This window comes from Pseudophryne corroboree, chromosome 2 (genome assembly GCF_028390025.1).
Source record: "Pseudophryne corroboree isolate aPseCor3 chromosome 2, aPseCor3.hap2, whole genome shotgun sequence".
Lineage (NCBI taxonomy): Eukaryota > Metazoa > Chordata > Amphibia > Anura > Myobatrachidae > Pseudophryne > Pseudophryne corroboree.
In genome coordinates this window covers 716,538,990-716,563,880 of record NC_086445.1, presented here as the reverse complement: position 1 = coordinate 716,563,880, position 24,891 = coordinate 716,538,990, and positions in this window count along the sequence as shown.

Below are 24,891 nucleotides of genomic sequence, written 5' to 3'. Positions count from 1 at the left end.
AGCACTGGGGACATATAGCAGCAGAGGACCCCAATACTGCGACTGGCTGGACAGACACTGAGGACGGAGACACGTCCCCTCACTACACTCTCCGAGACTGGAGTGAAAATGGTCACGACGCGGGGCTCCTTATATGGAATCCAAATCCGTGAGAATCCGACTGCGGGATGATGACGTTTTGCCTCGTTCTGGCTTCCGAGTCAGGTGGGAAAACCCGAGCCTTGCTCAGAACCGGACTTGAATGGTGAAGTTCAGTACGGTTCGGTTCTCTGAGAACCAAACCACTCATCTCTACTTAACAGCATTCACTTCTATTAACATGGGAGTTTCCTCATCTGCAGCACAGGAGTCTGTGTCAGAAAGAACCTTTCCCCTCCTCTTCAGATGAAACATCAGAGAGGATTGTAGATTGTGAGGAAGAAGTAGCCCACTTAGGGAGATTATAGACACGTGTGTGTCCAGAGGGAGCTTTCTGTCTAACCAGTATTTGATTAAGCTGCTGTATTTGATTAGACAAATTTTCCGCCCATGGCGGATTCACAATAGGGACAATTTGAGGCGGTAGTGCCACAGGCGTACCCCTAGGGGGCACAAGGCGTTCTACCAGGGTACCCAATAATGATGAGAATGCTGTCCATGGGGGCTTCTGAGTAGGGGCAGGAGCAGCGGACTGACTGGGAGGTGTTTAACAAACAATACAGACAGTATTCTCAGACAAACCAGCGGAGCTCAGTCTGCATGACTTTAACACAGGGGCTTCCATCTGCTTGCGGTGCTTTTTGGGGGTCATTCCCAGTTGATCGCTCGCTAGCTACTTTTAACAGACGTGCAGATGCATAGTCGCCGCCCACAGGGGAGTATATTTTCACTTTGCAAATGTGCGAACGCCTGTGCAGCCGAGTGGTACAAAAACATTTTGTGCAAAACAAGACCAGCCCTGTAGTTACTTATTCTGTGCGATGATTGCAGCGGCGAAGGTCCCGGAATTGACGTCACATACCCACCCTGCAAACGCCTGGACACGCCTGCGTTTTTCCAAACACTCCCAGAAAATGGTAAATTGACACCCATAAACGCCCTCTTCCTGGCAATCTCCTTGCAATCGGCTGTGCGAATGGAATCTTCGCTAGATCCAGTGCACAGCAGCGATGCTCTATGTGCCCGTACGATGCGCGTGCACATTGCGGTGCATACGCATGCGCAGTTTTGCCATTTTCTACCTGATCACTGCGCTGCGAAAATCGGTGGCGAGCAATCAACTCGGAATGACCCCCTTTGTTAGACATTGTGATAATGGAAATAAACTGGACTTACATAGTACGATAAATGCAATGTAAACAGTACAAGTTATGATGTGACTGTGACACAGATATAATATACTTATATATGCATATAGATAAAACCTGCGTTACTCTTATTCTTAACCCAAATGCACCTCAGTCCAGGGTATAGAATAATAGGGAGAAATATCTGCGATACACTGAAAGTGAAACCAGACAACAGGTAAAGGCACTCAGTCACACGCAATGCAGAAATTATACAACATTAATAATACTGCAATGGACCCTTATATCACAACAAAGCCCGGAGACTGGAGGATATACTTTAGCAGAAAACTCATACAAATAATCTGCAAGGAACACTATTCTCAGCTGATGCTATCATATGAGACACGGAGGATACTCAAGTGTTTGTAAACAGCAGTCCTGTTCAGGCATTTTTACAGAGAGACATTACCCAGCAATCCCGGAGACCTGCTGCTGCTATGCTGTAAGATGGCTGCCCGGGTCTCTGTGAGAGAAATGGGAGAGTGAGGCAGCTCTAGGGTGGGAAATCTGTAGTAGATAGTGCACAGAGCCAGGGGAGGGACTACAGGTCAAGCACCTCCTCCCCTATGCTGGTCGTCCACCCCAGGTACTACAGGACCTTATTAAATTAGGTGTTAATACACCTAACCTGTGCCCTTATGCCCTGGTGGTCTAGTGGGGTCCCTGCTCTGTGACAGTGTCCATCCCCCCAGACCACGGTGAAATGTGATTTAAATGGCGGGTCCCGATAGGAGACCTTCTTACCTGCCCCTGGTAGTGGCCACACAATCCTAGGAAGTGTTCCATAGTTGTGCCTATAGCCATAGACGCAGGGCCGGATTAAGCCTTGGGAGTGCCCGGGGCACTTAAGATAGGGGGGCCTCGGTTGAAGGGAGGGAGGTATATTAGATTGTGCATATATCTGAACATGACCCATTCCAGGAGGGACAAAATCCTCTCTACCTGAACTTCTCTCTTAATATATGATTGGTGTCACCTGTGTTGAACTATTTAATTAATAAGAAAGGTATTTAAACACAAGTGATTGCAATCATTCATAACTTAAGAAGGCAGTCCAGATAGAGAGCATTTTGTCCCTCATGAAATGAGTCATGTTGGAATGTATGGATTGTGTATATTAAATTGAAACCAGTGGTGCATACTAGATTTAAATGGTGTATACTAGATGTGCAACCAGGTCAGATAAAGCACTTCCTGGTGTGGTGTGGTAGCATCTGATGCAACCATGGAAGGCAAGTGGTTAATAATGCCTGGGTACTGTTTATAGCTCCACCTAAGTGAAAGACAACTATTTTATCACATGTTCTTGTAGTGGACAAAGATAACTTAAATAACCTTAAAATACACATAGAAAAAGAAAATCTATAATTTATTTAGTCACATGCGAGAATAGCAGCAGCCCCTGTACTACTTACACACTGGGACAGGACTCAGGAGGTCTCACTCTAGACCCTCATTAGATAACAGGTTACACAGGACCCAGACAACAAAGCAGGGAGGAGGAGAAGCTGGGATCCCTGTGTCACTTATAACTCTCCCCACCCTCCTATCTCTGCTCTGGATGGAAAGGTAGGTAGATCATGAAATATAGGCCCTCATTCCGAGTTGTTCGCTCTGTATTTTTCATCGCATCGCAGTGAAAATCCGCTTAGTACGCATGCGCAATGTTCGCACTGCGACTGCGCCAAGTAACTTTACTATGAAGAAAGTATTTTTACTCACGGCTTTTTCTTCGCTCCGGCGATCGTAATGTGATTGACAGGAAATGGGTGTTACTGGGCGGAAACACGGCGTTTCAGGGGCGTGTGGCTGAAAACGCTACCGTTTCCGGAAAAAAACGCAGGAGTGGCCGGGGAAACGGTGGGAGTGCCTGGGCGAACGCTGGGTGTGTTTGTGACGTCAACCAGGAACGACAAGCACTGAAATGATCGCACAGGCAGAGTAAGTCTGGAGCTACTCTGAAACTGCTAAGTAGTTAGTAATCGCAATATTGCGAATACATCGGTCGCAATTTTAAGAAGCTAAGATTCACTCCCAGTAGGCGGCGGCTTAGCGTGTGTAACTCTGCTAAATTCGCCTTGCGACCGATCAACTCGGAATGAGGGCCATAATACTCTTGTGTCTCTGCCTGCACAGTATACTGTCCTGCTCGCTTTCTGGCACCAACTTAAAAACTGAGCTGCTGTGTTCCTGAGGTGGGATTATAGAGGAGGGCCCTAATGCATCATGGGTCAGCTAAAGCTTTACCTGTCGGTGCCTGGATCTAAATCCATGTCTACAACCCCAATGTTTCCCTGTGGAAACCTATGTACACTGCTGCAGAAATCATGTTTTTCGCTTGTATACAGATTTGTACACAACTTTGAGATGCACACGCCCCTATGCATAAGAGGGTGATTCAGACCTGATCGCTGGGTTGCAAACTTTGCTGTCCTGCATTCAGATAGTCGCCACCTCCAGGGGGAGTGTAAATTTGCTGTGCAAGTGTGCGATCCCATGCGTACGCCAAGCTGCAAAAATCTGTGCAGTCTCTGCGCAGCCCAGGACTTACTCCTACAGTGCGATGAAAAGAGACTAATCGGGGCTGGCGCTGACATCAGACACCCTCACTGAAAACGCTTGGACACGCCTGCGGTTTTCCGGACACTCCCAATAAACGCTCAGTTACCACCCACAAGTGGCCTCCTCCTGTCAATCACCTTGCAAACACCCGTGCGATAGCATTTTTCGCTCCATCCCGTCGCTGACCGGTGATGCCCTTTGTTGTTGTCCGATGGGTGTGCGCATTGCAGTGCATACGCATGCGCAGTTATGACCTGATCGCCCGTTGAGTGAAAACGTACAGCAGTGATCAGGTCTGAAACACCCCCAAAGTTTGGTTTTAAATTCATAATCATTATCATAAGGGTGCACTTGCACCAAGCTATGATGCTGCATAATGGGGGTAATTCCAAGTAGAGATGAGCGGGTTCGGTTCCTCGGAATTCGAACCCGCCCGAACTTCAGTTTTTTTTACACGGGTCCGAGCGACTCGGATCTTCCCGCCTTGCTCGGTTAACCCGAGCGCGCCCGAACGTCATCATCACGCTGTCGGATTCTCGCGAGGCTCGGATTCTATCGCGAGGCTCGGATTCTATCGCGAGACTCGGATTCTATATAAGGAGCCGCGCGTCGCCGCCATTTTCACACGTGCATTGAGATTCATAGGGAGAGGACGTGGCTGGCGTCCTCTCCGTTTATAGAGATTCGAGAAGAGAGTGAGACAGAGAGAGACACAGTAGTAATTTTGTGGAGCATTAGGAGGAGTACTACTTCTACTAGTACTTGCTGAAGTGATAGAGATAGTGTGACTGTATTATCTGACTTGTGGGGGAGACACTGACAGTGGGGAGCAGTTAGAGTCTGAGAGCAGGACTCAGGAGTACATATAACGTACAGTGCACACTTTTGCTGCCAGAGTGCCACACTGCCATTGTTTGTGACCACACTGACCACCAGTATAATATATATTGTGATTGTCTGCTTAGGACTCAGGAGTACTACTTGCAAGTTGATGATAGTGTGACCAGTGACCTGACCACCAGTTTAATAATCACCACCAGTTTATGAGTTTAATATATATATATATATATATATAATTGTATATAATATATATATAATATTGTATACCACCTAGCACCTACCCGTGTTTTTTTTTTTTTTCTTTCTTCTTTATACATACTACTATAGTAGCTTACTGTAGCAGTCTGCGGTGCTGCTGAGCTGACAGTGTCCAGCAGGTCCGTCATCAGTCATTACATAATAAATATATATACCTGTCCGGCTGTAGTACTAGTGATATTATATATACATATATATTGATTTCATCTCATTATCATCCAGTCTATATTATCAGCAGACACAGTACGGTAGTCCACGGCTGTAGCTACCTCTGTGTCGGCACTCGGCAGTCCATCCATAATTGTATACCACCTACCCGTGTTTTTTTTTTTTCTTTCTTCTTTATACATACTACTATAGTAGCTTACTGTAGCAGTCGGCGGTGCTGCTGAGCTGACAGTGTCCAGCAGGTCCGTCATCAGTCATTACATAATAAATATATATACCTGTCCGGCTGCAGTACTAGTGATATTATATATACATATATATTCATTTCATCTCATTATCATCCAGTCTATATTATCAGCAGACACAGTACGGTAGTCCACGGCTGTAGCTACCTCTGTGTCGGCACTCGGCAGTCCATCCATAATTGTATACCACCTACCCGTGGTTTTTTTTTTCTTTCTTCTTTATACATACTACTATAGTAGCTTACTGTAGCAGTCTGCGGTGCTGCTGAGCTGACAGTGTCCAGCAGGTCCAGCAGGTCCGTCATCAGTCATTACATAATAAATATATATACCTGTCCGGCTACAGTACTAGTGATATTATATATACATATATATTGATTTCATCTCATTATCATCCAGTCTATATTAGCAGCAGACACAGTACGGTAGTCCACGGCTGTAGCTACCTCTGTGTCGGCACTCGGCAGTCCATCCATAATTGTATACCACCTACCCGTGGTTTTTTCTTTTTATTTCTTCTTTATACATACTACTATAGTAGCTTACTGTAGCAGTCTGCGGTGCTGCTGAGCTGACAGTGTCCAGCAGGTCCGTCATCAGTCATTACATAATAAATATATATACCTGTCCGGCTGCAGTACTAGTGATATTATATATACATATATATATTGATTTCATCTCATTATCATCCAGTCTATATTATCAGCAGACACAGTACGTTAGTCCACGGCTGTAGCTACCTCTGTGTCGGCACTCGGCAGTCCATCCATAATTGTATACCACCTACCCGTGGTTTTTTTTTTTTCTTTCTTCTTTATACATACTACTATAGTAGCTTACTGTAGCAGTCTGCGGTGCTGCTGAGCTGACAGTGTCCAGCAGGTCCGTCATCAGTCATTACATAATAAATATATATACCTGTCCGGCTGCAGTACTAGTGATATTATATATACATATATATTGATTTCATCTCATTATCATCCAGTCTATATTAGCAGCAGACACAGCACGGTAGTCCACGGCTGTAGCTACCTCTGTGTCGGCACTCGGCAGTCCATCCATAAGTATACTAGTATCCATCCATCTCCATTGTTTACCTGAGGTGCCTTTTAGTTGTGCCTATTAAAATATGGAGAACAAAAATGTTGAGGTTCCAAAATTAGGGAAAGATCAAGATCCACTTCCACCTCGTGCTGAAGCTGCTGCCACTAGTCATGGCCGAGACGATGAAATGCCAGCAACGTCGTCTGCCAAGGCCGATGCCCAATGTCATAGTACAGAGCATGTAAAATCCAAAACACCAAATATCAGTAAAAAAAGGACTCCAAAACCTAAAATAAAATTGTCGGAGGAGAAGCGTAAACTTGCCAATATGCCATTTACCACACGGAGTGGCAAGGAACGGCTGAGGCCCTGGCCTATGTTCATGGCTAGTGGTTCAGCTTCACATGAGGATGGAAGCACTCAGCCTCTCGCTAGAAAAATGAAAAGACTCAAGATGGCAAAAGCAGTAGCACCGCAAAGAACTGTGCGTTCTTCGAAATCCCAAATCCACAAGGAGAGTCCGACTCCAATTGTGTCGGTTGCGATGCCTGACCTTCCCAACACTGGACGTGAAGAGCATGCGCCTTCCACCATTTGCACGCCCCCTGCAAGTGCTGGAAGGAGCACCCGCAGTCCAGTTCCTGATAGTCAGATTGAAGATGTCAGTGTTGAAGTACACCAGGATGAGGAGGATATGGGTGTTGCTGGCGCTGGGGAGGAAATTGACCAGGAGGATTCTGATGGTGAGGTGGTTTGTTTAAGTCAGGCACCCGGGGAGACACCTGTTGTCCGTGAGAGGAATATGGCCATTGACATGCCTGGTGAAAATACCAAAAAAATCAGCTCTTCGGTGTGGAAGTATTTCAACAGAAATGCGGACAACAGGTGTCAAGCCGTGTGTTGCCTTTGTCAAGCTGTAATAAGTAGGGGTAAGGACGTTAACCACCTCGGAACATCCTCCCTTATACGTCACCTGCAGCGCATTCATAATAAGTCAGTGACAAGTTCAAAAACTTTGGGTGACCGCGGAAGCAGTCCACTGACCAGTAAATCCCTTCCTCTTGTAACCAAGCTCACGCAAACCACCCCACCAACTCCCTCAGTGTCAATTTCCTCCTTACCCAGGAATGCCAATAGTCCTGCAGGCCATGTCACTGGCAATTCTGACGAGTCCTCTCCTACCTGGGATTCCTCCGATGCATCCTTGAGTGTAATGCCTACTGCTGCTGGCGCTGCTGTTGTTGCTGCTGGGAGTCGATCGTCATCCCAGAGGGGAAGTCGTAAGCCCACTTGTACTACTTCCAGTAAGCAATTGACTGTCCAACAGTCCTTTGCGAGGAAGATGAAATATCACAGCAGTCATCCTGCTGCAAAGCGGATAACTGAGGCCTTGACAACTATGTTGGTGTTAGACGTGCGTCCGGTATCCGCCGTTAGTTCACAGGGAACTAGACAATTTCTTGAGGTAGTGTGTCCCCGTTACCAAATACCATCTAGGTTCCACTTCTCTAGGCAGGCGATACCGAGAATGTACACGGACGTCAGAAAAAGACTCACCAGTGTCCTAAAAAATGCAGTTGTACCCAATGTCCACTTAACCACGGACATGTGGACAAGTGGAGCAGGGCAGGGTCAGGACTATATGACTGTGACAGCCCACTGGGTAGATGTATGGACTCCCGCCGCAAGAACAGCAGCGGCGGCACCAGTAGCAGCATCTCGCAAACGCCAACTCTTTCCTAGGCAGGCTACGCTTTGTATCACCGCTTTCCAGAATACGCACACAGCTGAAAACCTCTTACGGCAACTGAGGAAGATCATCGCGGAATGGCTTACCCCAATTGGACTCTCCTGTGGATTTGTGGCATCGGACAACGCCAGCAATATTGTGTGTGCATTAAATCTGGGCAAATTCCAGCACGTCCCATGTTTTGCACATACCTTGAATTTGGTGGTGCAGAATTTTTTTAAAAACGACAGGGGTGTGCAAGAGATGCTGTCGGTGGCCAGAAGAATTGCGGGACACTTTCGGCGTACAGGCACCACGTACAGAAGACTGGAGCACCACCAAAAACAACTGAACCTGCCCTGCCATCATCTGAAGCAAGAAGTGGTAACGAGGTGGAATTCAACCCTCTATATGCTTCAGAGGTTGGAGGAGCAGCAAAAGGCCATTCAAGCCTATACAATTCAGCACGATATAGGAGGTGGAATGCACCTGTCTCAAGCGCAGTGGAGAATGATTTCAACATTGTGCAAGGTTCTGATGCCCTTTGAACTTGCCACACGTGAAGTCAGTTCAGACACTGCCAGCCTGAGTCAGGTCATTCCCCTCATCAGGCTTTTGCAGAAGAAGCTGGAGACATTGAAGGAGGAGCTAACACGGAGCGATTCCGCTAGGCATGTGGGACTTGTGGATGGAGCCCTTAATTCGCTTAACAAGGATTCACGGGTGGTCAATCTGTTGAAATCAGAGCACTACATTTTGGCCACCATGCTCGATCCTAGATTTAAAGCCTACCTTGGATCTCTCTTTCCGGCAGACACAAGTCTGCTGGGGTTCAAAGACCTGCTGGTGAGAAAATTGTCAAGTCAAGCGGAACGCGACCTGTCAACATCTCCTCCTTCACATTCTCCCGCAACTGGGGGTGCGAGGAAAAGGCTCAGAATTCCGAGCCCACCCGCTGGCGGTGATGCAGGGCAGTCTGGAGCGACTGCTGATGCTGACATCTGGTCCGGACTGAAGGACCTGACAACGATTACGGACATGTCGTCTACTGTCACTGCATATGATTCTCTCACCATTGAAAGAATGGTGGAGGATTATATGAGTGACCGCATCCAAGTAGGCACGTCACACAGTCCGTACTTATACTGGCAGGAAAAAGAGGCAATTTGGAGGCCCTTGCACAAACTGGCTTTATTCTACCTAAGTTGCCCTCCCACAAGTGTGTACTCCGAAAGAGTGTTTAGTGCCGCCGCTCACCTTGTCAGCAATCGGCGTACGAGGTTACATCCAGAAAATGTGGAGAAGATGATGTTCATTAAAATGAATTATAATCAATTCCTCCGTGGAGACATTGACCAGCAGCAATTGCCTCCACAAAGTACACAGGGAGCTGAGATGGTGGATTCCAGTGGGGACGAATTGATAATCTGTGAGGAGGGGGATGTACACGGTGATATATCGGAGGATGATGATGAGGTGGACATCTTGCCTCTGTAGAGCCAGTTTGTGCAAGGAGAGATTAATTGCTTCTTTTTTGGTGGGGGTCCAAACCAACCCGTCATTTCAGTCACAGTCGTGTGGCAGACCCTGTCACTGAAATGATGGGTTGGTTAAAGTGTGCATGTCCTGTTTATACAACATAAGGGTGGGTGGGAGGGCCCAAGGACAATTCCATCTTGCACCTCTTTTTTCTTTAATTTTTCTTTGCGTCATGTGCTGTTTGGGGAGTATTTTTTGGAAGGGCCATCCTGCGTGACACTGCAGTGCCACTCCTAGATGGGCCCGGTGTTTGTGTCGGCCACTAGGGTCGCTTATCTTACTCACACAGCTACCTCATTGTGCCTCTTTTTTTCTTTGCATCATGTGCTGTTTGGGGAGGGTTTTTTGGAAGGGCCATCCTGCGTGACACTGCAGTGCCACTCCTAGATGGGCCCGGTGTTTGTGTCGGCCACTAGGGTCGCTTATCTTACTCACACAGCTACCTCATTGCGCCTCTTTTTTTCTTTGCGTCATGTGCTGTTTGGGGAGGGTTTTTTGGAAGGGCCATCCTGCGTGACACTGCAGTGCCACTCCTAGATGGGCCCGGTGTTTGTGTCGGCCACTAGGGTCGCTTATCTTACTCACACAGCTACCTCATTGCGCCTCTTTTTTTCTTTGCGTCATGTGCTGTTTGGGGAGGGTTTTTTGGAAGGGCCATCCTGCGTGACACTGCAGTGCCACTCCTAGATGGGCCCGGTGTTTGTGTCGGCCACTAGGGTCCCTTATCTTACTCACACAGCTACCTCATTGCACCTCTTTTTTTCTTTGCGTCATGTGCTGTTTGGGGAGGGTTTTTTGGAAGGGACATCCTGCGTGACACTGCAGTGCCACTCCTAGATGGGCCCGGTGTTTGTGTCGGCCACTAGGGTCGCTTATCTTACTCACACAGCTACCTCATTGCGCCTCTTTTTTTCTTTGCGTCATGTGCTGTTTGGGGAGGGTTTTTTGGAAGGGACATCCTGCGTGACACTGCAGTGCCACTCCTAGATGGGCCAGGTGTTTGTGTCGGCCACTAGGGTCGCTTATCTTACTCACACAGCTACCTCATTGCGCCTCTTTTTTTCTTTGCGTCATGTGCTGTTTGGGGAGGGTTTTTTGGAAGGGACATCCTGCGTGACACTGCAGTGCCACTCCTAGATGGGCCCGGTGTTTGTGTCGGCCACTAGGGTCGCTTATCTTACTCACACAGCTACCTCATTGCGCCTCTTTTTTTCTTTGCGTCATGTGCTGTTTGGGGAGGGTTTTTTGGAAGGGACATCCTGCGTGACACTGCAGTGCCACTCCTAGATGGGCCCGGTGTTTGTGTCGGCCACTTGGGTCGCTTATCTTACTCACACAGCTACCTCATTGCGCCTCTTTTTTTCTTTGCGTCATGTGCTGTTTGGGGAGGGTTTTTTGGAAGGGCCATCCTGCGTGACACTGCAGTGCCACTCCTAGATGGGCCCGGTGTTTGTGTCGGCCACTAGGGTCGCTTATCTTACTCACACAGCTACCTCATTGCGCCTCTTTTTTTCTTTGCGTCATGTGCTGTTTGGGGAGGGTTTTTTGGAAGGGCCATCCTGCGTGACACTGCAGTGCCACTCCTAGATGGGCCCGGTGTTTGTGTCGGCCACTAGGGTCGCTTATCTTACTCACACAGCTACCTCATTGCGCCTCTTTTTTTCTTTGCGTCATGTGCTGTTTGGGGAGGGTTTTTTGGAAGGGCCATCCTGCGTGACACTGCAGTGCCACTCCTAGATGGGCCCGGTGTTTGTGTCGGCCACTAGGGTCGCTTATCTTACTCACACAGCTACCTCATTGCACCTCTTTTTTTCTTTGCGTCATGTGCTGTTTGGGGAGGGTTTTTTGGAAGGGACATCCTGCGTGACACTGCAGTGCCACTCCTAGATGGGCCCGGTGTTTGTGTCGGCCACTAGGGTCGCTTATCTTACTCACACAGCTACCTCATTGCGCCTCTTTTTTTCTTTGCGTCATGTGCTGTTTGGGGAGGGTTTTTTGGAAGGGACATCCTGCGTGACACTGCAGTGCCACTCCTAGATGGGCCCGGTGTTTGTGTCGGCCACTAGGGTCGCTTATCTTACTCACACAGCTACCTCATTGCGCCTCTTTTTTTCTTTGCGTCATGTGCTGTTTGGGGAGGGTTTTTTGGAAGGGCCATCCTGCGTGACACTGCAGTGCCACTCCTAGATGGGCCTGGTGTTTGTGTCGGCCACTAGGGTCGCTTATCTTACTCACACAGCTACCTCATTGCGCCTCTTTTTTTCTTTGCGTCATGTGCTGTTTGGGGAGGGTTTTTTGGAAGGGCCATCCTGCGTGACACTGCAGTGCCACTCCTAGATGGGCCAGGTGTTTGTGTCGGCCACTAGGGTCGCTTAGCTTAGTCATCCAGCGACCTCGGTGCAAATTTTAGGACTAAAAATAATATTGTGAGGTGTGAGGTATTCAGAATATACTGAAAATGAGTGGAAATTATGGTTTTTGAGGTTAATAATACTTTGGGATCAAAATGACCCCCAAATTCTATGATTTAAGCTGTTTTTTAGTGTTTTTTGAAAAAAACACCCGAATCCAAAACACACCCGAATCCGACAAAAAAAATTCGGTGAGGTTTTGCAAAACGCGGTCGAACCCAAAACACGGCCGCGGAACCGAACACAAAACCAAAACACAAAACCCGAAAAATTTCAAGTGCACATCTCTAATTCCAAGTTGATCGCAGCAGGAAATTTTTTAGCAGTTGGGCAAAATCATGTGCACTGCAGGTGTGGCAGATATAACATTTGCAGAGAGAGTTAGATTTGGGTGGGTTATTTTATTTCTGTGCAGGGTAAATACTGGCTGCTTTATTTTTACACTGCAAATTAGATTGCAGATTGAACACACCACACCCAAATCTAACTCTCTCTGCACATGTTATATCTGCCTCCCCTGCAGTGCACATTGTTTTGCCCAGTTGCTAACAGAATTCCTACTGCGATCAACTTAGAATTACCCCCAATATCCACCTTAAACCGCATTGAACAGTGACCATTAACTGAGGACGGCCAGAAACAATGGCCCTCATTCCGAGTTGTTCGCTCGCTAGCTGCTTTTAGCAGCAATGCAAACGCTAGGCCGCCGCCCTCTGGGAGTGTATCTTAGCTTAGCAGAATAGCCAACAAAAGATTAGCAGAACTGCTACTAAATAATTTGCTGCAGTTTCTGGGTAGCTCCAGACCTACTCCTAGATTGCTATCACCTCAGTCCGTTTAGTTCCTGGTTTGACGTCACAAACACGCCCTGCGTTCGGCCAGCCACTCCCCTGTTTCTCCAGCCACTCCTGCGTTTTTACCCGGCACGCCTGCATTTTTTAGCACACTCCCGGAAACTGCTCAGCTACCTCCCAGAAACGCCCCTTTCCTGTCAATCACTCACCAATCAGCAGTGCGACTGAAAAGCGTCGCTCGAACACCAGCAAATCTACTAAGTTTTGTATTAAATAACTTCGCATATGCGCGCTGCATACCATGCGCATGCGCATTTTCCATCTAATCGCTGCGTTGCGAAAAACGGCAACGAGCGAACAACTCGGAATGACCACCAATGTTCACTCTCTGTAACCTGTTACTGCACTACTTATCTCACTGTACTGGACCATGGCCCTCATTCCGAGTTGATCGCTCGCAAGGCGAATTTAGCAGAGTTGCTCAGGCTAAGCCTACGCCTACTGGGAGTGTATCTTAGCTTCTTAAAATTGCGACCGATGTATTCGCAATATTGCGATTACAAACTACTTAGCAGTTTCAGAGTAGCTTCAGACTTACTCGGCATCTGCGATCAGTTCAGTGCTTGTCGTTCCTGGTTTGACGTCATAAACACACCCAGCGTTCGCCCAGACACTCCCCCGTTTCTCCGGCCACTCCTGCGTTTTTTCCGGAAACGGTAGCGTTTTTATCCACACGCCCCGAAAACGCCGTGTTTCCGCCCAGTAACACCCATTTCCTGTCAATCACACTACGATCGCCGGAGCGAAGAAAAAGCCGTGAGTAAAAATACTATCTTCATTGTAAAATTACTTGGCGCAGTCGCAGTGCGATTATTGCGCATGCGTACTAAGCGGAATTTCACTGCGATGCGATGAAAATTACCGAGCGAACGACTCGGAATGAGGGCCCATGTGACTAGGGCTCTCAAAACCCACTTCTTCACCAAACCCAGCCAAATCTCATCTTAACCTTCTGTTCCACGCTCTCTATGTACCCCGTCTGTGTCACCCCTGTCTGTCTACCCCTCCCCTTTAGAATGTAAGCTCTCAAGAGTAGGGCCCTCTTTCCTCATGTGCTTTTCCTTTTTCTTACTTTATCTGCAGCTGCACCAAGTCCAGCAGTCTTCTGCCACCTGATACTTATTCCAGTGTCATCTGCTGATGTAGCTTTGTTTATATACCCTGTACTTGTCCTATAATGTCGTCAACTGTAAGTTGCGGTTTTCCTGTTTTGATGATTTGTTTATGTACTCTGTAATTGGGCACTGCGGAACCCTTGTGGTGCCATATAAATAAAGGATAATAATAATTAGAGATGTGCACTGGAAATTTTTCGGGTTTTGTGTTTTGGTTTTGGGTTCGGTTCCGTGGCCGTGTTTTGGGTTCGAACGCGTTTTGGCAAAACCTCACCGAATTTTTTTTGTCGGATTCGGGTGTGTTTTGGATTCGGGTGTTTTTTTTCAAAAAACCCTAAAAAACAGCTTAAATCATAGAATTTGGGGGTCATTTTGATCCCAAAGTATTATTAACCTCAATAACCATAATTTCCACTCATTTTCAGTCTATTCTGAACACCTCACACCTCACAATATTATTTTTAGTCCTAAAATTTGCACCGAGGTCGCTGGATGACTAAGCTCAGCGACCCAAGTGGCCGACACAAACACCTGGCCCATCTAGGAGTGGCACTGCAGTGTCACGCAGGATGGCCCTTCCAAAAAACACTCCCCAAACAGCACATGACGCAAAGAAAAATGAAAGAAAAAAGAGGTGCAAGATGGAATTGTCCTTGGGCCCTCCCACCCACCCTTATGTTGTATAAACAGGACATGCACACTTTAACCAACCCATCATTTCAGTGACAGGGTCTGCCACACGACTGTGACTGAAATGACGGGTTGGTTTGGACCCCCACCAAAAAAGAAGCAATTAATCTCTCCTTGCACAAACTGGCTCTACAGAGGCAAGATGTCCACCTCATCATCATCCTCCGATTCCTCACCGTGTACATCCCCCTCCTCACAGATTATCAATTCGTCCCCACTGGAATCCACCATCACAGCTCCCTGTGTACTTTGTGGAGGCAATTGCTGCTGGTGAATGTCTCCATGGAGGAATTGATTATAATTCATTTTAATGAACATCATCTTCTCCACATTTTCTGGAAGTAACCTCGTACGCCGATTGCTGACAAGGTGAGCGGCGGCACTAAACACTCTTTCGGAGTACACACTTGTGGGAGGGCAACTTAGGTAGAATAAAGCCAGTTTGTGCAAGGGCCTCCAAATTGCCTCTTTTTCCTGCCAGTATACATACGGACTGTCTGACGTGCCTACTTGGATGCGGTCACTCATATAATCCTCCACCATTCTTTCAATGGTGAGAGAATCATATGCAGTGCCAGAAGACGACATATCCGTAATCGTTGTGAGGTCCTTCAGTCCGGACCAGATGTCAGCATCAGCAGTCGCTCCAGACTGCCCTGCATCACCGCCAGCGGGTGGGCTCGGAATTCTGAGCCTTTTCCTCGCACCCCCAGTTGCGGGAGAATGTGAAGGAGGAGATGTTGACAGGTCTCGTTCCGCTTGACTTGACAATTTTCTCACCAGCAGTTCTTTGAACCCCTGCAGACTTGTGTCTGCCGGAAAGAGAGATCCAAGGTAGGTTTTAAATCTAGGATCGAGCACGGTGGCCAAAATGTAGTGCTCTGATTTCAACAGATTGACCACCCGTGAATCCTTGTTAAGCGAATTAAGGGCTCCATCCACAAGTCCCACATGCCTAGCGGAATCGCTCAGTGTTAGCTCCTCCTTCAATGTCTCCAGCTTCTTCTGCAAAAGCCTGATGAGGGGAATGACCTGACTCAGGCTGGCAGTGTCTGAACTGACTTCACGTGTGGCAAGTTCAAAGGGTTGCAGAACCTTGCACAACGTTGAAATCATTCTCCACTGCGCTTGAGACAGGTGCATTCCACCTCCTATATCATGGTCAGTTGTATAGGCTTGAATGGCCTTTTGCTGCTCCTCCAACCTCTGAAGCATATAGAGGGTTGAATTCCACCTCGTTACCACTTCTTGCTTCAGATGATGGCAGGGCAGGTTCAGGCGTTTTTGGTGTTGCTCCAGTCTTCTGTACGTGGTGCCTGTACGCCGAAAGTGTCCCGCAATTCTTCTGGCCACCGACAGCATCTCTTGCACGCCCCTGTCGTTTTTTAAATAATTCTGCACCACCAAATTCAAGGTATGTGCAAAACATGGGACGTGCTGGAATTTGCCCAGATTTAATGCACACACAATATTGCTGGCGTTGTCCGATGCCACAAATCCACAGGAGAGTCCAATTGGGGTAAGCCATTCTGCGATGATCTTCCTCAGTTGCCGTAAGAGGTTTTCAGCTGTGTGCGTATTCTGGAAAGCGGTGATACAAAGCGTAGCCTGCCTAGGAAAGAGTTGGCGTTTGCGAGATGCTGCTACTGGTGCCGCCGCTGCTGTTCTTGCGGCGGGAGTCAATACATCTACCCAGTGGGCTGTCACAGTCATATAGTCCTGAGTCTGCCCTGCTCCACTTGTCCACATGTCCGTGGTTAAGTGGACATTGGGTACAACTGCATTTTTTAGGACACTGGTGAGTCTTTTTCTGAGGTCTGTGTACATTTTCGGTATCGCCTGCCTAGAGAAATGGAACCTAGATGGTATTTGGTACCGGGGACACAGTACCTCAAACAAGTCTATAGTTGGCTCTGCAGTAATGATGGATACCGGAACCACGTTTCCCACCGCCCAGGATGCCAAGGCCTCAGTTATCCGCTTTGCAGCAGGATGACTGCTGTGATATTTCATCTTCCTCGCAAAGGACTGTTGGACAGTCAATTGCTTGGTGGAAGTAGTAAAAGTCGTCTTACGACTTCCCCTCTGGGATGACCATCGACTCCCAGCAGCAACAACAGCAGCGCCAGCAGCAGTAGGCATTACACGCAAGGATGCATCGGAGGAATCCCAGGCAGGAGAGGACTCGTCAGAATTGCCAGTGACATGGCCTGCAGGACTATTGGCATTCCTGGGGAAGGAGGAAATTGACACTGAGGGAGTTGGTGGGGTGGTTTGCGTGAGCTTGGTTACAAGAGGAAGGGATTTACTGGTCAGTGGACTGCTTCCGCTGTCGCCCAAAGTTTTTGAACTTGTCACTGACTTATAATGAATGCGCTGCAGGTGATGTATAAGGGAGGATGTTCCGAGGTGGTTAACGTCCTTACCGCTACTTATTACAGCTTGACAAAGGCAACACACGGCTTGACACCTGTTGTCCGCATTTCTGTTGAAATACTTCCACACCGAAGAGCTGATTTTTTTGGTATTTTCACCAGGCATGTCAATGGCCATATTCCTCCCACGGACAACAGGTGTCTCCCCGGGTGCCTGACTTAAACAAACCACCTCACCATCAGAATCCTCCTTGTCAATTTCCTCCCCAGCGCCAGCAACACCCATATCCTCCTCATCCTGGTGTACTTCAACACTGACATCTTCAATCTGACTATCAGGAACTGGACTGCGGGTGCTCCTTCCAGCACTTGCAGGGGGCGTGCAAATGGTGGAAGGCGCATGCTCTTCACGTCCAGTGTTGGGAAGGTCAGGCATCGCAACCGACACAATTGGACTCTCCTTGTGGATTTGTGATTTCGAAGAATGCACAGTTCTTTGCTGTGCTTTTGCCAGCTTAAGTCTTTTAATTTTTCTAGCGAGAGGCTGAGTGCTTCCATCCTCATGTGAAGCTGAACCACTAGCCATGAACATGGGCCCTCATTCCGAGTTGATCGGTCGCAAGGCGAATTTAGCAGAGTTACACACGCTAAGCCGCCGCCTACTGGGAGTGAATCTTAGCTTCTTAAAATTGCGACCGATGTATTCGCAATATTGCGATTACTAACTACTTAGCAGTTTCAGAGTAGCTCCAGACTTACTCTGCCTGTGCGATCAGTTCAGTGCTTGTCGTTCCTGGTTGACGTCACAAACACACCCAGCGTTCGCCCAGGCACTCCCACCGTTTCTCCGGCCACTCCTGCGTTTTTTCCGGAAACGGTAGCGTTTTCAGCCACACGCCCCTGAAACGCCGTGTTTCCGCCCAGTAACACCCATTTCCTGTCAATCACATTACGTTCGCCGGAGCGATGAAAAAGCCGTGAGTAAAATTACTTTCTACATAGCAAAGTTACTTGGCGCAGTCGCAGTGCGAACATTGCGCATGCGTACTAAGCGGATTTTCATTGCGATGCGATGAAAAATACCGAGCGAACAACTCGGAATGAGGGCCATAGGCCAGGGCCTCAGTCGTTCCTTGCCACTCCGTGTGGTAAATGGCATATTGGCAAGTTTACGCTTCTCCTCCGACGATTTTATTTTAGATTTTTGAGTCCTTTTTTTACTGATATTTGGTGTTTTGGATTTTACATGCTCTGTACTATGACATTGGGCATCGGCCTTGGCAGACGACGTTGATGGAATTTCATCGTCTCGGCCATGACTAGTGGCAGCAGCTTCAGCACGAGGTGGAAGTGGATCTTGATCTTTCCCTATTTTTGGAACCTCAACATTTTTGTTCTCCATATTTTAATAGGCACAACTAAAAGGCACCTCAGGTAAACAATGGAGATGGATGGATACTAGTATACTTATGGATGACGAGTGACTGACGACACAGAGGTAGCTACAGCCGTGGACTACCGTACTGTGTCTGCTAGTATAGAGATGATAATGATATAAAAAATATATATATATCACTACTGCAGGTATATATAATATAATGACGGACCTGCTGGACACTGTCAGCAGACTCCTAAACTACTAGTATGAAGAAGATAGAAAAAAAAACCCCACCACAGGTAGGTATACAATTATGCACGAGCACTGACGACACAGAGGTAGCTACAGCCGTGGACTACCGTACTGCGTCTGCTAGTATAGAGATGATAATGATATAAAAAATATATATATATCACTACTGCAGGTATATATAATATAATGACGGACCTGCTGGACACTGTCAGCAGACTCCTAAACTACTAGTATGAAGATAGAAAAAAAAACCCCACCACAGGTAGGTATACAATTATGGACGAGCACTGACGACACAGAGGTAGCTACAGCCGTGGACTACCGTACTGCGTCTGCTAGTATAGAGATGATAATGATATAAAAAATATATATATATCACTACTGCAGGTATATATAATATAATGACGGACCTGCTGGACACTGTCAGCAGACTCCTAAACTACTAGTATGAAGAAGATAGAAAAAAAAAACCCTCCACATGTAGGTATACAATTATGGACGAGCACTGACGACACAGAGGTAGCTACAGCCGTGGACTACCGTACTGCGTCTGCTAGTATAGAGATGATAATGATATAAAAAATATATATATATCACTACTGCAGGTATATATAAAATAATGACGGACCTGCTGGACACTGTCAGCAGACTCCTAAACTACTAGTATGAAGAAGATAGAAAAATAAACCCCACGACAGGTAGGTATACAATTATGGACGAGCACTGACGACACAGAAGTAGCCACAGCCGTGGACTACCGTACTGCGTCTGCTAATATAGAGATGATAAAGATGATAGAGATGAACAAAAAAAATATAACACTACTGCAGGTAAATATTTATATATTATATAATGAATGATGGACCTGCTGGACACTGTCAGCAGAATGCGTTTATAGAATAAAAAAAAAAACACCACAGGAGTGTTTAACTTTTTCAGGCAGACAATATACTGGTGGTCACTGGTCAGTCACACTGGCAGCAAAAGTGTGCACTGTAGTCCTGCTATAACTGCACCCCAGTCTCCCCCACAATTCAGCTGTGTGAGCAGTGAGCACTCAGCACAGTCAGATATACATAGATAATATTATCATGCAGCACACTGAGGCTGAGCACAGATATGGTATGTGACTGTGTATCGTTTTTTTTCAGGCAGAGAACGGATTATATTAAATAATAAATAAAACTGGTGGTGGTCACTAGTAACTATCAGCAAAACTCTGCACTCTGAGTACTCCTAATGCTCCCCAAAATTACCAAGTTAGTAGTAAATCAACTCAAGTGTCTCTATCTATTCTAACGGAGAGGACGCCAGCCACGTCCTCTCCCTATCAATCTCAATGCACGTGTGAAAATGGCGGCGACGCGCGGCTCCTTATATAGAATCCGAGTCTCGCGATAGAATACGAGCCTCGCGAGAATCCGACAGCGGGATGATGACGTTCGGGCGCGCTCGGGTTAACCGAGCAAGGCGGAAAGATCCGAGTCTGCCTCGGACCCGTGTAAAAAGGCTGAAGTTCGGGGGGGTTCGGATTCCGAGGAACCGAAACCCGCTCATCTCTAATAATAATAATAAATAGGTAAGTGTATCTTCTTTTTTCTCTGTATGGTCTTCATTTATTTGCCTTAGTGTCCTATTTAACAACAACAACCGCATATACAGAACTAATTTGTTGTAACAGTATTGTGCCCCAACTCGCAATGCAGTCATAAAAATAACCATTAAGGTGGGCTGCCAGTGGAGAACTTACTGAAAAATCTCTGTCATAGCAAATGCCTAGAAGCAAAGCGATAGCTACTGCTTGTATCAGTGGGTCCACCGTACAAGGATCCAGAAGATCTCTCTTCAGGTAATTTTGCAAAAAAGCAAATAGACTACTGTGGGCTTACGCCATCTTTAGCTGCCAGAGCATGGTAAATATGACTATGGTGGCTACTTTTGTAGTCACAAATGGAGGGACTGCGGCAGATATCAGCGATATCTGCTGCGATTTCTCTTTATAAAGTTTAGGGAATACATAGATTTTGCAGGGACATTTACAGATGTTTACAAGGATTTCCAGCAAAATAGCTTTAATAAATGTACCCTTTAGTATCTTACCCATTGTTCTTAAAGTTTTGGGGGTCATTTCATATGCAAGCAGTTAGCAATTGCACTTGCACTGTGGGCACAGTACTAAATGTGGGTCTTTGCCAGTATAAGTTGCCCACATCTAGGTGTACACTTGCACCAACCCTATATCTGGTGCTGGGCTGGTTCTTGACCAGACCAGTGGAGCCCAGGACAAAAATTTCCTTTGGCACCTCCCTTCCCCAGTTCATTCAAATTTTTTTACATATCTTAGTTTAAGCTTTACCATATGTGTGTCCCCCCAGATTTCCCGTGTCACATCTGGTCCCCCTATGTGTCACTTCAGCCCTCCCATGTGTCATCCAGCTCCCCCCTTGTGTCACTCCAGCCTCCCCTATGCCACTCCAGCCTCTGTATCCCTCCAGCTCCCCCTTTTGTCACTCCAGCCTCTCCCGTGTCACTCTAGCCTCCTGTGTCCCTCCAGCTCCCTTTTCTGTCACTACAGCCATCATGTACTACTCTAGCTCACCCGTGTCCCTACAGCTTCCCCTTATGTCACTCTAGCCTACCATCACTCAAGTTCCCCCTTGTGTCACTCCAACCTCTACTGTTTCACTTCAGCCCCTCATATATAACTCCAGCTCTCCCCTGTGTAACTCCAGGCCCCACTATGTGTCACTCCAGTCCCCTTTCATCCCACCTGTGTCAGTCCCCCCATTCTGTGACTGCAGCTCCCCCCTTATGTCACTCAAGCCCCCATGTGTCACTTCAGCTCTCCCCTGTGTCACTCCAACTCCCACTCTGTGTCACTCCAGTCCCCCTTTGTTCCCCCTGTGTCACTTCAGCACCAGTCCAAACTTACTTTACTGGAGGACTTCATCCTGCTGTGACTATCCTAATGTATTGCCTGAGTATTTCTACTATTAGATAGCAAGCCATGTATTGCATAGTTATTTCACCATCAATGTGGTGAGTAAAGACAAGTATAGGAACAATGTGTTTCCTATACAGTATATTACAGAAAACAAACCGGATCTGATGAAGATCTGGACAATTTGAAAATGTGAACCCAAAAACCTTTTAGAACTCTCTTTGACATAAATTGATGTTTAGTAAACATAACAGAAAATACAGAGGCTGTTACAGTAAGTCAAAAATAAAGCAAATTGAGAATTGCTGCAGAATACATTTCCCCCTCTATAGTGTAAAGCCCCATACACACTACCCGATCCCCGCTGACGCCGATATTGGCGGCGGCGGGGGCCCCGGCGGGGGGGGGCGGCATCGGCAAGTGCATACACACTTGCCGATGTGGCTGGGACAGGCAGCGGCGGCGTGGGGTGGCAGGGGGAACAACAGCCATGCTGCAGCTGTCATTAACGAAGGACCTCCCTCACCTGTACATGTTCAGACGAACATGGGAGGTGGTCATTAACAATGCGCGGGAGCACGCATCATTAACAACATTTAGTGTACACACTGGATGAGTGTGTGTGTGTGTGTGTGTGTGTGTGTGTGTGTGTGTGTGTGTGTGTGTATTATTATCATTATTATTATTATTATTATTATTATCATCTTATTTTTATATGGGGCCACATAAGTTCCGCAGCACCTAACAAAGGGCCTAATTCAGTAAGGATTGCATTTGCAATCCTTAGCGGTGCAAATGCAGGAGGTGCATACCACCTCCTTCCTGCAATTTTGAACAATAAGCTGCGATGCGGTCGCAGTTCTGACCTTCGGTTGCGATGTTCATCTGTGACTGCAGGCTGAGTAAGCCTGAGCTTACTCAGTCTAGCAGTCACAGTGCTTGTGAGGACAAAGGAGCTGCGTCTAGGATGCAATCCTTGGTCTTGTTACTCCCGGAAAAGGTGCGCGCCCTGCGTTCGTATTTTCACGATGCGACTGCAGAACTCGCTCTGCACATGCACAGAATGGGTCTTGCGTATGCGCAGTTTCACTTCCAGAAAAAATTACATGTTATGAAACATTTTATGGTACCTATTTCTTGTCATACAAAGAAGTTTTACCCAAAAAAGCAGCTTACAAAATAATCAGTAGTTTTCAATATATTATTTTCAGTCAAACTTGCAAACATGAACTTTACCTGAAATATTACATACAATGCAAAATAAAAATAAAAGGTCCAGCAAACAATAGTAGATATCGCAAGTGTTGAAAGTGTATTACAAATACTTACAGGGAACGGCACTAGGGAAATTCTGTTGAAAATAAATAGTTTTTCCTTGACAGCAAAGGTCTTCTTTCAGCTGAAGCTAGTACCTGGAGACACTTTCCAATGATATAAGACCCAAAAAAAGAGAAATACATTTCACAATGAATTTGTCATTGTGTTTTTATGCAAATCACATTACGTGTTATCTTCCTGCAGCTTGCTACTTCTCTTTAGTCTACGTCACTCACAACAACCACATTTCCCCAATGTATTGGTGTTTTCGTTGTATTAGTTTCTCTCTTCACCTTTAAATCATATTTCTTTTGTAAGTAAAGTATCAATGCCTATCAATGTACCCCTCTATAGATACCCTACAAGGTCTGCCTACCCATTACATTCAATGCAATGGCATTGTGAATAATAGATCTTCTTTTTTGGCAAACACTGCACTGTTAATCCAGTTTTTGACCTTAAAGTGAATAGCACCATGACATAGGGAATGAATATATCACAACTGTATTGATGTCGGTATCAATGCATATATAAAATGGTCTAAAAACTAGTATAAAATATAATTTTCTAATACCGGTATAGATTTTGACAAACCTGTTAGAGAGAGTGGAGTACTATGCGGTCTGTCTCCGTTCCAGCACTAGAGGCAGCGTTTACCCTCTAGTGTCAGCTCAATGCAGGAGGAGGTGCCTGATGTACACTGTCCGAGCGAGTCCGCACGCTTCCTCTGCAGTTCTTCCAGGAAGAGACAAACTGCATGAACGTGCAGCTTCTGTTCTCCTGTGTAGTTTGATCTTGTCTACTACGCTGCAGCACCCTGTGTATGTGTAAGCGCCGTGAGACCGCTGTACTGCATTACCAGATTACTGTGTGTACCTGCTGCTGCAGAACCTCTTCTGTATACAATAAACTGTTCCCTCTGTTATCTAAATAAACCTCCATTCTGGCTACGTGCCATTGTGTGGACTAGCATCCATATCCGACACCGCAAAACTCTGCTAACAGGTTATGGGCCCAGTACCCCAAGCGGAAAGGCATTCTGAAATGGAGGTACACAGAAATAAAAGTGCAGCTGATTAAGAAAGGAGTACTTTTATTAAACACAAAGAAGAATGTACAGTACAGAGAACAGCGAGAACGTTACAAAGCTAAAGGGCTCCGACAATTACACAATGTGGAAATTCATCATGGAGATGCAGCTTAAGTGGGAAAAGTTGTGGAAAGTCACAATTGAGCCAGGAGCAGACCCAAACCCTGTTGAAGTGGATAGAGCCATCGGGACGATAGGCTTGGCCATTATCAGCGGGAAAGTGTCAGCCAAAGACATGTTGGCTGCTCTGCAAATGGCGTATATGAGGACAAAGGTCTGATGAGAAGAATAAACTTGAGGCATATGCTGTATGGGACAAAGTTAAATGCCTGTAAAGACATGAACGATTATATTGATAAAATACTGTCAGTAGCTCAGCAGTTGGCATCTGTAGGAGCACAGGGGGAAGATGAGGAAGTGGCGATGGCGATGTTACAAAATCTGACACCAGAATTCGATTTCCTGGTAGTAGCTTTGGAGTCTAACGATACCAAGCTGACAACAGAAGTTGTAAGAGCCAAGCTGTTTTTCACAAAAGGTACTAAGTCCAGAAAGCTCAAGTTTAAGTGCTTTATATGTCACAAGATGGGGTACAAGGCCTCAGATTGCAGACTGAGAAATTGCAGTGGTACACAGAAAAAGCGTGACAAACCAAATGAGTCAGCATTGAATGTAGCAGATATTCACAAGAAGGATTGCTGGTACATGGACTCGGGGGGCATTAGGCATTTCAGTTGTAATCAGGAATGGTTCAA